At 43.2% G+C, this 12413-nt stretch overlaps 1 long non-coding RNA gene across 2 annotated transcripts in view; it reads left to right on the plus strand.

Annotated features, from left to right (window-relative positions):
- The first annotated feature begins 12000 nt into the window (after nt 1-12000).
- Nucleotides 12001-12413, plus strand: part of LOC112826405 (uncharacterized) — a 36898-nt gene continuing 36485 nt past the window's right edge. For both annotated transcript variants that reach the window (XR_012378719.1, XR_012378718.1), the window contains exon 1: nt 12001-12223. This is a non-coding gene — a long non-coding RNA (uncharacterized lncRNA). The remainder of the gene's footprint in view (nt 12224-12413) is intronic.

Consider the following 12413-nt stretch of genomic DNA (forward strand, 5'->3'; position numbering starts at 1 on the left):
TCTTTATGATGATCTAAGTTTGTAAAAGAGAGTTTGACCTTCTTTCAGTGACATCAATACAGCTATGTTCATCTCCCTCAGCTTTCAGATCTGATATGTCCCTTGTGAGATGACAGGTTTGGTGTTGGGTTACATGAGAATGACCTTGTCCTTATGGAGTCAGTGTTCTATATAAGTCAGGCACAGATAACAATCACGTTCATACTTGATTGTCTCTCTCTTTCTCTCTGATGTACTTTATATAATTGTCTGTGATAACCCCACAGTCAGCATGTCTAGCTCTATGCTCACATCTGTTCTGGGATCAGCACTTCAAAATAACAAAAATTCATGAAGAAACAAAGGCAAAAAAAGAAAAGGAACACAGCCTGAATTCCTGGTCTCATTCACAGCAGGGCCAATTTAGCTCTTGCTGACCCAGAAAGGTGCACAAGAATGTACCATGCCACAACCCAGTGAAGAGTCCAAAGCATGGCTTGAGACTTTAGGCATTTTGCATATAAATGAAGAGAAATAAAAAATGAGTAAGGGGGGAGCCTGGGTGGCTCAGTCGTTAAGTGTCTGCCTTTGGCTCAGGTCATGATCCCAGGGTCCTGGGATCGAGCCCCACATCGGGCTCCCTGTTTGGTGGGAAGCCTGCATCTCCCTCTCCCACCCCTGCTGCTTGTGTTCCTTCTCTCACTGTGTCTCTCTCTGTCAAATAAATAAATAAAATCTTTAAAAAAAAAATGAGTAAGGAATGAGAAACTACTTTCAAGGGACAATTAGGAGAAAACTGGCAGATGCTTGCCTGCAAATTCTCCTGGGAAGTTCCCCTAAGAGGTGAGTTGGTCGTGGAGGTTCTGAAGTTTTGCCTGCCATTGCTCAGAGGAGACAGCAAAGGGTCAGATCTGCTCTGTAAAGTGCATCTGGGTGCTGGGGGAGGCCAGAAGTGAGAAGGACAAGAGAAAACACTTAGTACATTTATAGGCCATCTTACTGTGGCTGCCGAAGTATCCCCTTAGGAAATAAAGCCACTGGCTGGGCTGCTGAAGTGCCATATGTGTTAATTAACATGAGACCAGCATGATGATAGCCTGGGAAACAGGCGGAGTCAGAAAAACAGGACAAACTGCATTATTTAATTGACAGATGCAATAGTGCAGGGCCTGCCTCCAGCTCTAGGGAGAGAAAATTGAATTAAAAAGGGTCTTGGCAGATCTGGTCTAATGGTTCAACTGTCCCCAGCTTCAGCCACTACTACATCTGGGCAGTATTCACCTAAGAGATTTCTTTGACTCTGGACTGACGTTTCTCCTCATCTCACTTTTTCCTCCTGCTTAGAGTTGCCAGATAAAACACAGGGCTCCCATTAGTGTTGCATTTCAGGTAAGCAACGAATAATTTTTTTGTATGTCCTAAATATTGCATAGGACATGCTTGCTTTAAAAAAAAAGGACATACTATTTGTTGTTTAGCTGAAATGCAAATTTAACTGGATATTGTTATTTTCTAACTCTGGCAATCCTATTTCCTGTAGAGGCCTTGGGAGTCAGTCCTTTGTTGCTTGTCAGCAGGCACATTTTGGGACATTGGCCTAAGCTCTACTCGTCTTCTTACTGAGAGGGCAAACATGAAAGTAAAACAGATTCACATTTTCTCTTTTTGCCAGTCCCTCCCAAGAGCCCACCTGAGCCAGATTTGCTTTAAGGCAGTCAATTTGAATGCATGTGGGAGTAAGTTTTTTTTCTTTTTCTCTTTAAATCAGATATCTTTTCAGCCAGAAAGTTCTTAACCACTCTGCAGAGGTCACATTCTTTGTTCTGAGAAGAGCGCTACAGGAATTCAGTGCCCTTCTTAAAACTAATGTTCACTTTTAGAGGCGACCAGCAGGGGGAGCACATTCCAAAACAACACACTAGGCTCAGGCTACCTGGATGAGATCATTACTGTTGGGGCCACCTGGCATCACTCAGGCACCAAGAATTTATAGAACCCCCGCAGGCTTTGCAACTTGTGCCAAATATTTCATTTCTGACTGAGCCAACGACAACTTGGGTAAAAGACAAATCCCAAACAAACCAGGAAAAAAACCCACCAGGAAAAGAAGTAACGATAACAACAAAAAACTCCAGTGGTAATTAGTGCAAAGAAACAACAAACCACACGATTATACGAAAAAACAAGGGCGCCTGGGTGGGTCAGTCGGTCGGTTAAGCGTCTGCCTTTGGCTCAGGTCATGATCCCAGAGTCGTGGGATCGAGCCTCGAACCGGGCTCCCTGCTCAGCAGGAAGCCTGCTTCTGCCTCTCCCTCTGCGGCTCCTCCCCTGCCTCAACCTGTGCTGTCTTCGTCAAATAAATAAATAAAATCTTTAAAAAAAAAAGATTATATGAAAAAATGGTGAATGTTTCCCTACTCCTAGGGCTGGATGGGATTTGGAAACATCATGTTCAACTTCTCAAGACTTGCTTCTTCCGTGAGGCATTCTCTGAGTAAGAGCCCATTTCACACTCTACCTGCTCCAAAGGACTAATTCATTATCATAGTCTTGGCTCTATAGCCCTGTTGCTTCCTTTCATTTGCTTGTCTCCACATCAAAGAAATAGGCTCTTTGTGGCATGTCTTATACTTTAAGTCTCTCAAAAATATGGTCATGGTGATTGGCACATAGTAGGTGCCTCTATATCTCAATTATCTTGGAAAATGAAAGCATATTAAACAAAATTTTTTTAAGTAGACTCCACGCCCATTGTGGAGCCCAATGTGGGGCTTGAACTCACAACCCTGAGATCAAGACCTGAGCTGAGGCCAAGAGTCGGCACTTAACTGACTGAGCCACCCAGGTGCCCCAAAAGAATATTTTTAAAGGAGAGTCCACAATCTTCCTTCATCACCCTTGATTTTGTGATTGACTCTTGGAATTAGGAAAGCACCTTCCTTATAACTACTGAAAAAAACTCATGTTGAAGCTGGATTTTCTAGATGTAAGGAGCTGTTGATGAAATAGAAAAAAACAAAACAAAACATGGTTTAAAATTTTTGTGAGACTAAAATATGAAAGTAGATATTTCTTTCCAGCTTGAAAGAGAGAAAGACTTAATAATTTCTTCATAAATAATGCTGAATTGAGAACCTGTACAACTGAATTCTAGTCCTGGCTTTCTTGTCTATTGACTTCATTTGCTGGGGCAAGACATTTAACATATCTGTGGCTTCAGGACAGTGTTAGAGCTGGGTAGATCAATGGTTCCCAAACCTGACTGATCACCAAATATCCTAGGAGCTTTAAAACCCCCACACCCAAGTAAGTCTGGGGTAAGTCTTAGAAGTTTATTTTTATAAAGTTCCCTAAGTGATTCTTATGAACAAGTGGGCTTGAGAACCATTGGACCAGATCACTGGCCCTCCTGCACATGTCCATGCCTGGACCTCCACAGAGTGACTTCAGTGGTCTAGTGTGAGCTGTGTCCCCATGTGGGTCTAATGTGCAATCAAGGTCAAGGGCCCCGGACTAGAAGTTCAATAAGATCCCTTCTGACTCTAACACTTTATGGTCCGAGAACATTTACCTTGCCTTTATAAGTACTTATGTGGTAGTTTTATTGCATTTAATTAAAATGGGTGCCTTCCTATTGTGGCTTAGATCTGTAGACTAAAGGACAAATGTCTCACAGCCACCCCTTTACAAAGGTTCACTCTTGTTCCCTGGAAGAAGGGGATGTGGGAGTGTGGGTGAGTAAGCACTGGCCAGTTATACTATAAGGCAGACACCTGAAGTGCACATTCACCAACAGTAAGTTGAGTGTCCCAGCCATGTGCTGGCTTCCAGTAATGTGTGAGTATTGATATCCAAGTAGAGCTTTTCATGAACAGGGATATAGACTCATTCTACAATCAATGTATTGAATTGTGGTGACCTCAAGATAACCACATTTCTAATTTTTTCTATATTTTTAAATGTAACTGATGAACACATTGGGAGCATGACAGGCTTCCACCTCAAGCCTAAATTGTGTCCAAGAGTAGGACCTGCCTGGGCATGTCTGGTTAACTGGTGGGGCAGGCCAAAAGGAAGGAGGTTGGGTGGAGGCAACTCCTTGCAGAGAAGAAAGAGCAAGGTGTGCAAAGGTTGGTCCAGTACAAAAATCTTAGTCATTGGAAGGAGAGTACAACGTGTTGTCATTTTAATTTGCCTCTTGACCCAGCTTATAATGCACCTCTGGCCCAAGGAAGAGAGAGGACTAGAGGTGGGGTTTGGCACCTATAAGTTCTGTGTGTTCACAGTGGCCATGCTTCATAAAAACTAAGGTTCAGCAGGAACTTGCAGGAAGTGGTGATGATCCTTGGTGCCTGGTGGATGGGGAGTTAACAGTGGAGTGTGACAGGGCTAGAGCAGAGGGAGGATAGGAGGGAGACTTGACCTCTCCCAGCATCCTAGTCCTCTGTAGATGTCAGGGTTCTGAATTAGCAGAGTGGAATGAGGGCTGACTGAACACAGTTTACATCATAATGCCAGTTTCTAACTCCCACAGACCCAGTCTAGGACCCAAGCACCTGTGATCTCTTTGGGAGATTTTCTAGTTCAGTTCAGCAAATGCTAGGCTTTGTCAATTGTTCTCCACTATTCTGTGATGAGTTACTCGGTCTTGATGTCAAGAGTGTGTAAGAGATGGCTTATCTGCAGTAAGAATAGCATTGCTTCTGTGGTGAGCAAGTGACTGGAAGTCCTACTAGTCTAGGTGATTATAGGCTATTTGAATCTCTAATACTGACTTCCTCTTCTCAGAATGCCTATGGAAGCTTATCAGCACCTAGGTGGCAACTGGGAGGCTGCTTTCTTCTACTTCTTTCCCTCCCTGTGTGGCCAGGAAAGATGATCTGGGGTTGGGTTTAGAATAGAGTAGCCAGACCCTGGGCTGTGTCCTGGAGCCTCTGCTTTCCCAAGGAGCTGGTCCTGACACAGATTGTGAACCAGATCATCTGCCAGGGGCATCCCTCAGCTCCACTTCAGCAAACAATGAAAGACATGCCACACAGAAGCAAAAAAGCTGGTCTCAGTTCAAACAGTCCATCTTACTTCTGATGCAACCTTTCAGTTCTTAGAAAATTCTGACTAAAGTCCGTGATGGTTGACTTTATATGTCAACTTGGCTAGGCCATGCTACCCAGTTTTTGTCAAACACCAGTCTAGATGTTGCTGTGAAAGCATTTTTTTTTTGTCAACGTGATTAACAGTTAAATCAATAGACTTTGAGTAAAGTAGATTACCTTCCATAATGCAGATGAGCCTCATCCAGTCAGTTGAAGGACGTAAGAGAAAACAGACTAAGGTCCTCCAAGGAAAAGGGAATTCTGCCTCCAGACCACTTTGGACTCAAGCTGTAATATTAAATCTTCCCTGGGTCACCAGCCTGCTGGCCTACTTTCTAGATTTTGGACTTGCCAACCCTGACAACTTTGTGAGGTAATTCTTTAAAATAAATCTCTTTATATTTAAACATCCTATGGGTTCTGTGTCTCTGGAGAATCCTGAAGTAATACAAGATAATGTGAGCTCTTTAAGCTCAGACCAGTAAACCACACAGAGAACTTAGCATATAGAAAAGAAATCAGATGCCAAAGGCACTTTTCTGTCATTCATCTACAACCTAAAGGAGACCTGTATGATTGACCACCTTTTAAGATGGGGTTTATATAAAAAAATCTATTAATGTTCTCATAACTGGATATTACCATCAACTGCTCCATTTTCAAAGGCACTATTTAGAACAGATTTCCTTGTGATTTGTTCTAAAGCCATTTAACTAATCTTGAGGTGTCTGGGTAGTAGTAAGGAGGCAGACAATGAACAATCACCTTCAGGTAAGAGAAGCATGGAGCAGAGGCTCTGGTTGTGAAATATTGGAGAGGCTGTGAGGAAGTGATTTGAATTCTTAGTTTTCCTAGGAACTCAGAAAAATCAAGCTATTTCTGCTAAATCTCATGCTGGTTATAAGCTGTGTTTTAAAATGCAGCATGTAAACTATTTCTACAAAATAAAAGGAAATAGGGCACCCAGTAACTTTCTCGTGGATTTAAACAGCATTAGACATCAAGTCTGCAACTCACAGGATCACCTAGATTTGGAGGTTTGGGAACTGGAAAGATCCAAACAGTTGCCTAAATACTCTTGTGTTCTTGGCTTCTTTGGTCTTAGTGAAACACAGAAAGGTGATTTCTTGAAGATTCTATTTATCTTATTCATAGTTCCCCAAATGTGTGCCATGGACTGTTAGTTCTGCAATATCATCATAAGGACCAATACATTCAAAAATGTTTGGAATCTTCTCATCCTTAGGAGAGTTGCCATGTAATTAGCATTCAGAAGGTACTAAGACTCCATTAACCTCCTTCAGAAGGTGGTAGGGAAAATCATTCAAAAGAAATGGCTGCTGATTCACCTGTGAGCGGAACCTGGGCACTCAGAGACTCCTCATCCCCTCGGCTGTCCTTGGAATGTGGGTTTCACTTGCCTTTCCTGATCCCAGAGGCTGCTCCAAGAACATAGGATTGAGATGTGATGTGGTGCTGAGAATACCGGCACTGTATACATGACTGAAACCAGTTAGGGTCTCTTATTTTTTAAATTTATTTATTCAATTTAGTTAAAATATACTGTACTTTTGCAATGATGTGGATGGAACTAGAGGGTATTATGCTAAGCGAAATAAGTCAATCAGAGAAAGACGATTATCATATGATCCACTGATAAGAGGAACTTGAGAAACAAGACAGAAGATCACAGGGGAAGGAAGGGAAAAATGAAACAAGACAAAACTGGAGGGGGAGACAAACCATAAAAGACTCTTTTTTTTTTTTTTTAAAGATTTATTTATTTGACAGAGAGAGACACAGCAAGAGAGGGAACACAAGCAGGAGGAGTGGGAGAGGGAGAAGCAGGCTTCCTGCTGAGCAGGGAGCCCGATGCGGGGCTCGATCCCAGGACCCTGGGATCATGACCTGAGCTGAAGGCAGACGCTTAATGACTGAGCCACCCAGGCACCCCAAACCATAAGAGACTCTTAATCTCAGGAAACAAACTGAGGGTTGCTGGAGTGGAGTGGGGTAGGAGGGATAAGGTGGCTGTGTGATGGACATTGGGGAGGGTGCTATGGTGAGTGCTGTGAATTGTGTAAGACTGATGAATCACAGACCTGTGCTCCTGAAACAAATAATACATTATGTTAATAAAAAAATAAAAAAATATATATACTGTACTATTAGTTTCAGGGGTAGAATTTCATGATTCATCAGTTTCATATAACACCCAAGTGCTCATTACATCAAGTGCCCTCCTTAATGCCCATCACTCAGTTACCCCATCCTCCTTACCCACCACCCCTCCAGCAGCCTTCAGTTTGTTTCTTAGAGTTGAGTCTCCTATAGTTTGCCTCCCTCTCTGTTTTTATCTTATTTTTCCTTCTCTTCTATTATGTTCATCTGTTTTGTTTCTTAAATTCTACATATGAGTGAAATCACATGATAATTGTTTTTCTCTGATTGACTTATTTCGCTTAGCATAATACCCTCTATAGAGTTCCATCCATGTCATTGCAAATGGCAAGATTTCATTCTTTTTGATGGCTGAGTAATAGTCCTGTGTGTGTGTGTGTGTGTGTGTGTGTGTGTGTGTGTGTGACATCTTCTTTATCCATTCATCTGTTGATGGACATACAGGTTCTTTAGTTAGGGCCTCTTAATAACCTTTTAAAATTTGGCAAGCAGAGGTAGGGATCCACTCATCTTGATGTTGCCCAAGATAAGACTCATATGTAAGTTCCCTTTACTTATTAAAACTGCCACCTACGAACCTGGAGTGACCTCCTCTTTCTTTGGTTTCTCCCTGCCCTCTACATATGGGGGAGAATTTCATATTATACACAGGAAGCTCTGAGCTGGTTGTGACCCAACAATTAGTTAACCAGCCAGAAGATGGAGGAAATGAGCCTGGGGAGTGAGGCATCCTTGGGAAAATCCCAAGTTGGACATAGGTCTCTATGTGGGGAGGGGTGGCCTGTATGACAGATGCTTGTGGACCACCATGTAAGTATGCAGACACCTGGGAAATGCAGAAGAGAAAGGAAGCTCATAGTTGTTACAGTGGGCTAGTTTCTATTGTGGGCAGTTTGGTGGCCACTGTGCCCAACTAGAGGCTGGAGCTTGAAGTAGAAAATTATAACAGCTGAGGGGTGCCTGGATGGCTCAGTTGGTTAAGCATCTAACTCTTGATTTTGGCTCAGGTCATGATCTCAGGGTTGTGAGATCAAGCCCAGGATGGGCTCCATGCTGAGTGGGGAGCCTGCTTAAGATTTTCTCTCTCCCTCTGCCCCTCCCCTCATCCCCACTTGTGTGCACTCTTTCTCTCTCTAAATAAATAAAAATAAAAATAAATAAAAGAAAATTAGAACAGCTGAGATTAGAGAAGGATGTGTGAATGTCTGATACTCTGGTATCTTCATGGCTGGCAGACAGTGGGAGAGCAGGATGAGAAGTGAGAAGCCTTGGCATATGTTCTCCAAAGCTAGGAAGGCCTAGGATTCATCAGATGAAGATCTGGGTATCTGTGACAAAGTTACAATGCTAAGAAGTAGGATCTCTGACAAAGTGATGAAAATGAAGAGGAGGATGTTATGGTAATTGATGAAAAAAACAGATAAAATGCCCCATGTCTTCTGGCCCCTATTATGAAGAAAATTTTCAATGTCAGTTACCCCAAAACTCCTAGGAGAAAACTTGCATTCTTTCTCTGTCCTATGAAAGTTGAAAATCTTATCATGTCTTTGAAATGTAAGCACGCTAGAGGATAACCGAGACATTGCCCAGGGACACTGAAGGAAAAAAAGGATAGGAGGAAGGCTTTTCAAAATACAGATTGCTGTAGTCATAAATAATAACTATCATAAATAATACTGTCATAAATAATAACGTCTCATCAGATCTTTAACCACGGCCATTTTTAAGTCTTTTGTTCACAGACAGTTATTTTGCTCTGATGCTTTGGCAAAAAGTGTTCCTGCAAAAGTGCTTCACTTCAAAGAAATTCATGAAAAAGATTTTTGACAAGTACAAGTTTCTGATAGCTAACATCAATTTGCCTTCTTGTGGGAGAGATAATAATGAACCTTTCAAGTGCTTCCCCAAGGCTACCTGCATAGCCCCACAGTATGTCATGGGATGGTAGCCTGAGACCTGTTCCTGTTCTTCCCTACATCAGTATAATGGGCCCATTACATTGATGATATCATGTTAACCTGTAAAGATCTGCCTTTGCTGCAGGACACCCTACAGGCTTTGCTGGAACACCTATGAGGGAGAGGATGGGCAATGAACCTACAGAAAGTTCAATGCCCAGACACTGCTGTAAGGTTGTTTTGGGAGTTGTTTGGCCTGGTAAGCTGTGATTAATAAGGTGCAAGCCCTAGTAGGGATTTTGGGAGTTTGGAGGACTTTAATTCCTTACCTGGCATAGTGCCTCCATCCTTTATGGCACCTGGTAAAGAAAGGCATGTGTGGGACCGGTGATCAAAGCAGCAAGCTGCCTTTGAGAAGGCAAAAATACTATCCTGGAAGGTATGTGTCAAACACTGTGGCAGAGACAACAAAATGGGAGAATGCTCCTAGGGGGCAGAGAGCCAATATACCCTCACAGAGCACCAGCTCCTGGCAGTGTACATAGTTCTCCTCCAGGTAAACCACCCACAGAGCAACCAGTGCGGCAGCCAGTGGGATGGATGCAGAGTAGTCTGGCTGGTGATTACTCATGAACTCTGGCCATTAACCTTTTGCCCTGACAGTTAGTTTGTTCCAAAAGGATTAATTGACCCTTATAGCTTGGACAATGGAAAGTTAAGTGGTAGATGATCATAAATACCCCTCGTGGGAGCAAAATATGTGGAAAGACATTTGGGTACACCTGCAAGAGCCTAAGGTAGCCCTCACTGTTTTTCATGCTCCAGCTCATAAGGCACTTATACCCCTTGGCAATCAGGAAGCTGATGTCCTAGCTCAGGTACAAGCCCTATTACCAACTCTTCAGTAGATACAGCAGGTTGGGTGTGTAGAAAGAGTGGCCATCACAATGCCCGAGTAGGATGGCATATTGCCAAGGATGCTGGATTGCCTTTGAGGTATAGTGACTTGGTTAATACAATAACAGCTTGTCCTATGTATTTTAAACAATGCCCAAGGAAGATGTCAGAAGAATCTGGGACCATTCACTGAAGTTCCCAACCAATGAGGGATTGGCAAATTGATCATGTTGGCTCCCTCCCTCTGAATGAGGTTCTAAATATGCCTTGGTTTGTGTGGACACTATGTCTGGCCTGACCCAAAGCTTTCCACTGTTTCTATGCAAACCAGGCTGCCACTGTTAGGAGTAAAGAAGCTAAGTACCACATATGGATGCCCTCCTTGACTAGATGATCATTAGGGGTCACATGTCATGACATGCAAGAGTGGGCAAAGGAACATGACATTGAATGGAGGTTCCATCTTCCATATAACCTATAAACAGCAGGGTTGGTAGAAGGAAAAAATGGAATACAAAAGCAGCAAATTAAACTGTTTACGGGCGCCTGGGTGGCTCAGTTGGTTGAGCGACTGCCTTTGGCTCAGGTCATGATCCTGGAGTCCCAGGATCAAGTCCCGCATCGGGCTCCCTGCTCGGCAGGGAGTCTGCTTCTCCCTCTGACCTTCTTCCCTCTCATGCTCTCTCTCTACCATTCTCTCTCTCTCAATAAAAAAAAAAAATCTTTAAAAAAAATTAAATCGTTTACAAGTAAAACCACCTTGGCTGGTGGACTAAAGTGTTGTCCGAGGCTTTAATACATTTGAATGATCATCTAGTAGGGCTTATTGCTCCATATCCTAAATTGGGGACCCCTGCTGAAGCACCCAATACCATGAAGAAGTTGTGGGAACCAGCCATTGTCCCAATTCTCACTGTGGATCAACGCTATCCTGTTGAGAACAGCAAGACCCATCACAACTGAGAAAGGAATTATCTACCAGAAATTGCAATGAGACCTCCCGCTTGGGATAGTTACTTTGTATCCCTTGGTGAGGGAGAGCTACTCAATTCCCACCAGGATCCTATTATCCTGCTCCAACCTGGACCTGTTAAAAGACGCTATACCTGGAATGGAACGTGCACCATCAAAAGGGGAAAAGATGAGGGTCCTGGTCTGTCATATCCCTCTCCTAGTCCACCTCCTCCTGCCTAACAATGCTGCCTCCTCTCACCAACATGCATGACATATACAACCAGGTCAAGTTTCTAAACTTCTCAACCTCCCTCTCCTCAAGGCCAGGTAAGTGCATTCTGTTTCCCACTGGTTTGATCATTTGGCCACCATCTTTGTTCCCTCCACTGGCCTGGAAGATGTTATAGCACCCAAAGAAGTTCTTACTAAATTCACCCAGCAAGACTTAAATGATAGCCAACAAAGCCTGTCTTTACTGAACACTGAAATGTCTTTGATGATAAAAGCTATCCTCCAAAATAGGATGGCTTTAGACCTTATTACTGCCTTACAAGGAGGGATCTGTGTCATATCCAAACAGAATGTTGTGTGTTCATACTTTGATGAGTATACTAATGTATCACGTTTATTAAATCACATGAGGCCACAGTGAACTCCCTGAGTGATTTGACTCCCAACCTAGGGGACTTGATGAATCAGTGGTTTGGATCATGGGCTCTTATGGAAAGTTATCAGTGATTTTGGAATTATTATCTTAATCTGTGTTTTCTTTTACATGTGCCTGTGTTGGCGTGACATCTGCCTCCAATGCAACCAGATAACCACTAAAGGGGCCACCTCCATGATAACAAAACCCCTTGCTGACTGCTCAGGGCCCATTGTGAAAGGGGGTGTGTGTGAGATCATAAAGAGCCAGTCATGAGGAGTAGAATGTTGGGGAAGGTCATCAAAAAGACATAACTGCCAGTTGACCTGTGAGCTCAAACTGGACACTCAGAGGCTCCTCACCAACCCCCTCCTTGGAATGTGGGGTTCACTTTCTTTTCCCACTCCCAGAGACCACTCCAAGGACCTAGTCTTGAGATTGTGGTGTGATATTGAGAACACCTGCATGGTATACATGATTAAACCTGGTTAGGGCCTTTTTATAAACTTTATAAGATTTGGCAGGCAGAGGCGGGAATCCACTCTTCTTGCTGCCACCCAAGACAAGACTCGTATGTAAGTTCCCTTTCCTTGTTAAAACTACCACCTGCCAATCGGGAGTGGCCTCCTCTTTCTTTGGTCTCTCTCTGCCCTCCATATACAAGGGTTCCATTTTCAGATTATACCTGGGAAACCCTTGAGAGGGTAGTGAACCAACAGAGGGTCATTTGCTGGATCAGAAAACGTGCTCTAAAAGATCACTGAT

Source organism: Callorhinus ursinus, unplaced genomic scaffold (genome assembly GCF_003265705.2).
Source record: "Callorhinus ursinus isolate GAN/ISIS: 27379988/994484 unplaced genomic scaffold, GSC_fseal_2.0 scaffold7, whole genome shotgun sequence".
Taxonomy (NCBI): domain Eukaryota; kingdom Metazoa; phylum Chordata; class Mammalia; order Carnivora; family Otariidae; genus Callorhinus; species Callorhinus ursinus.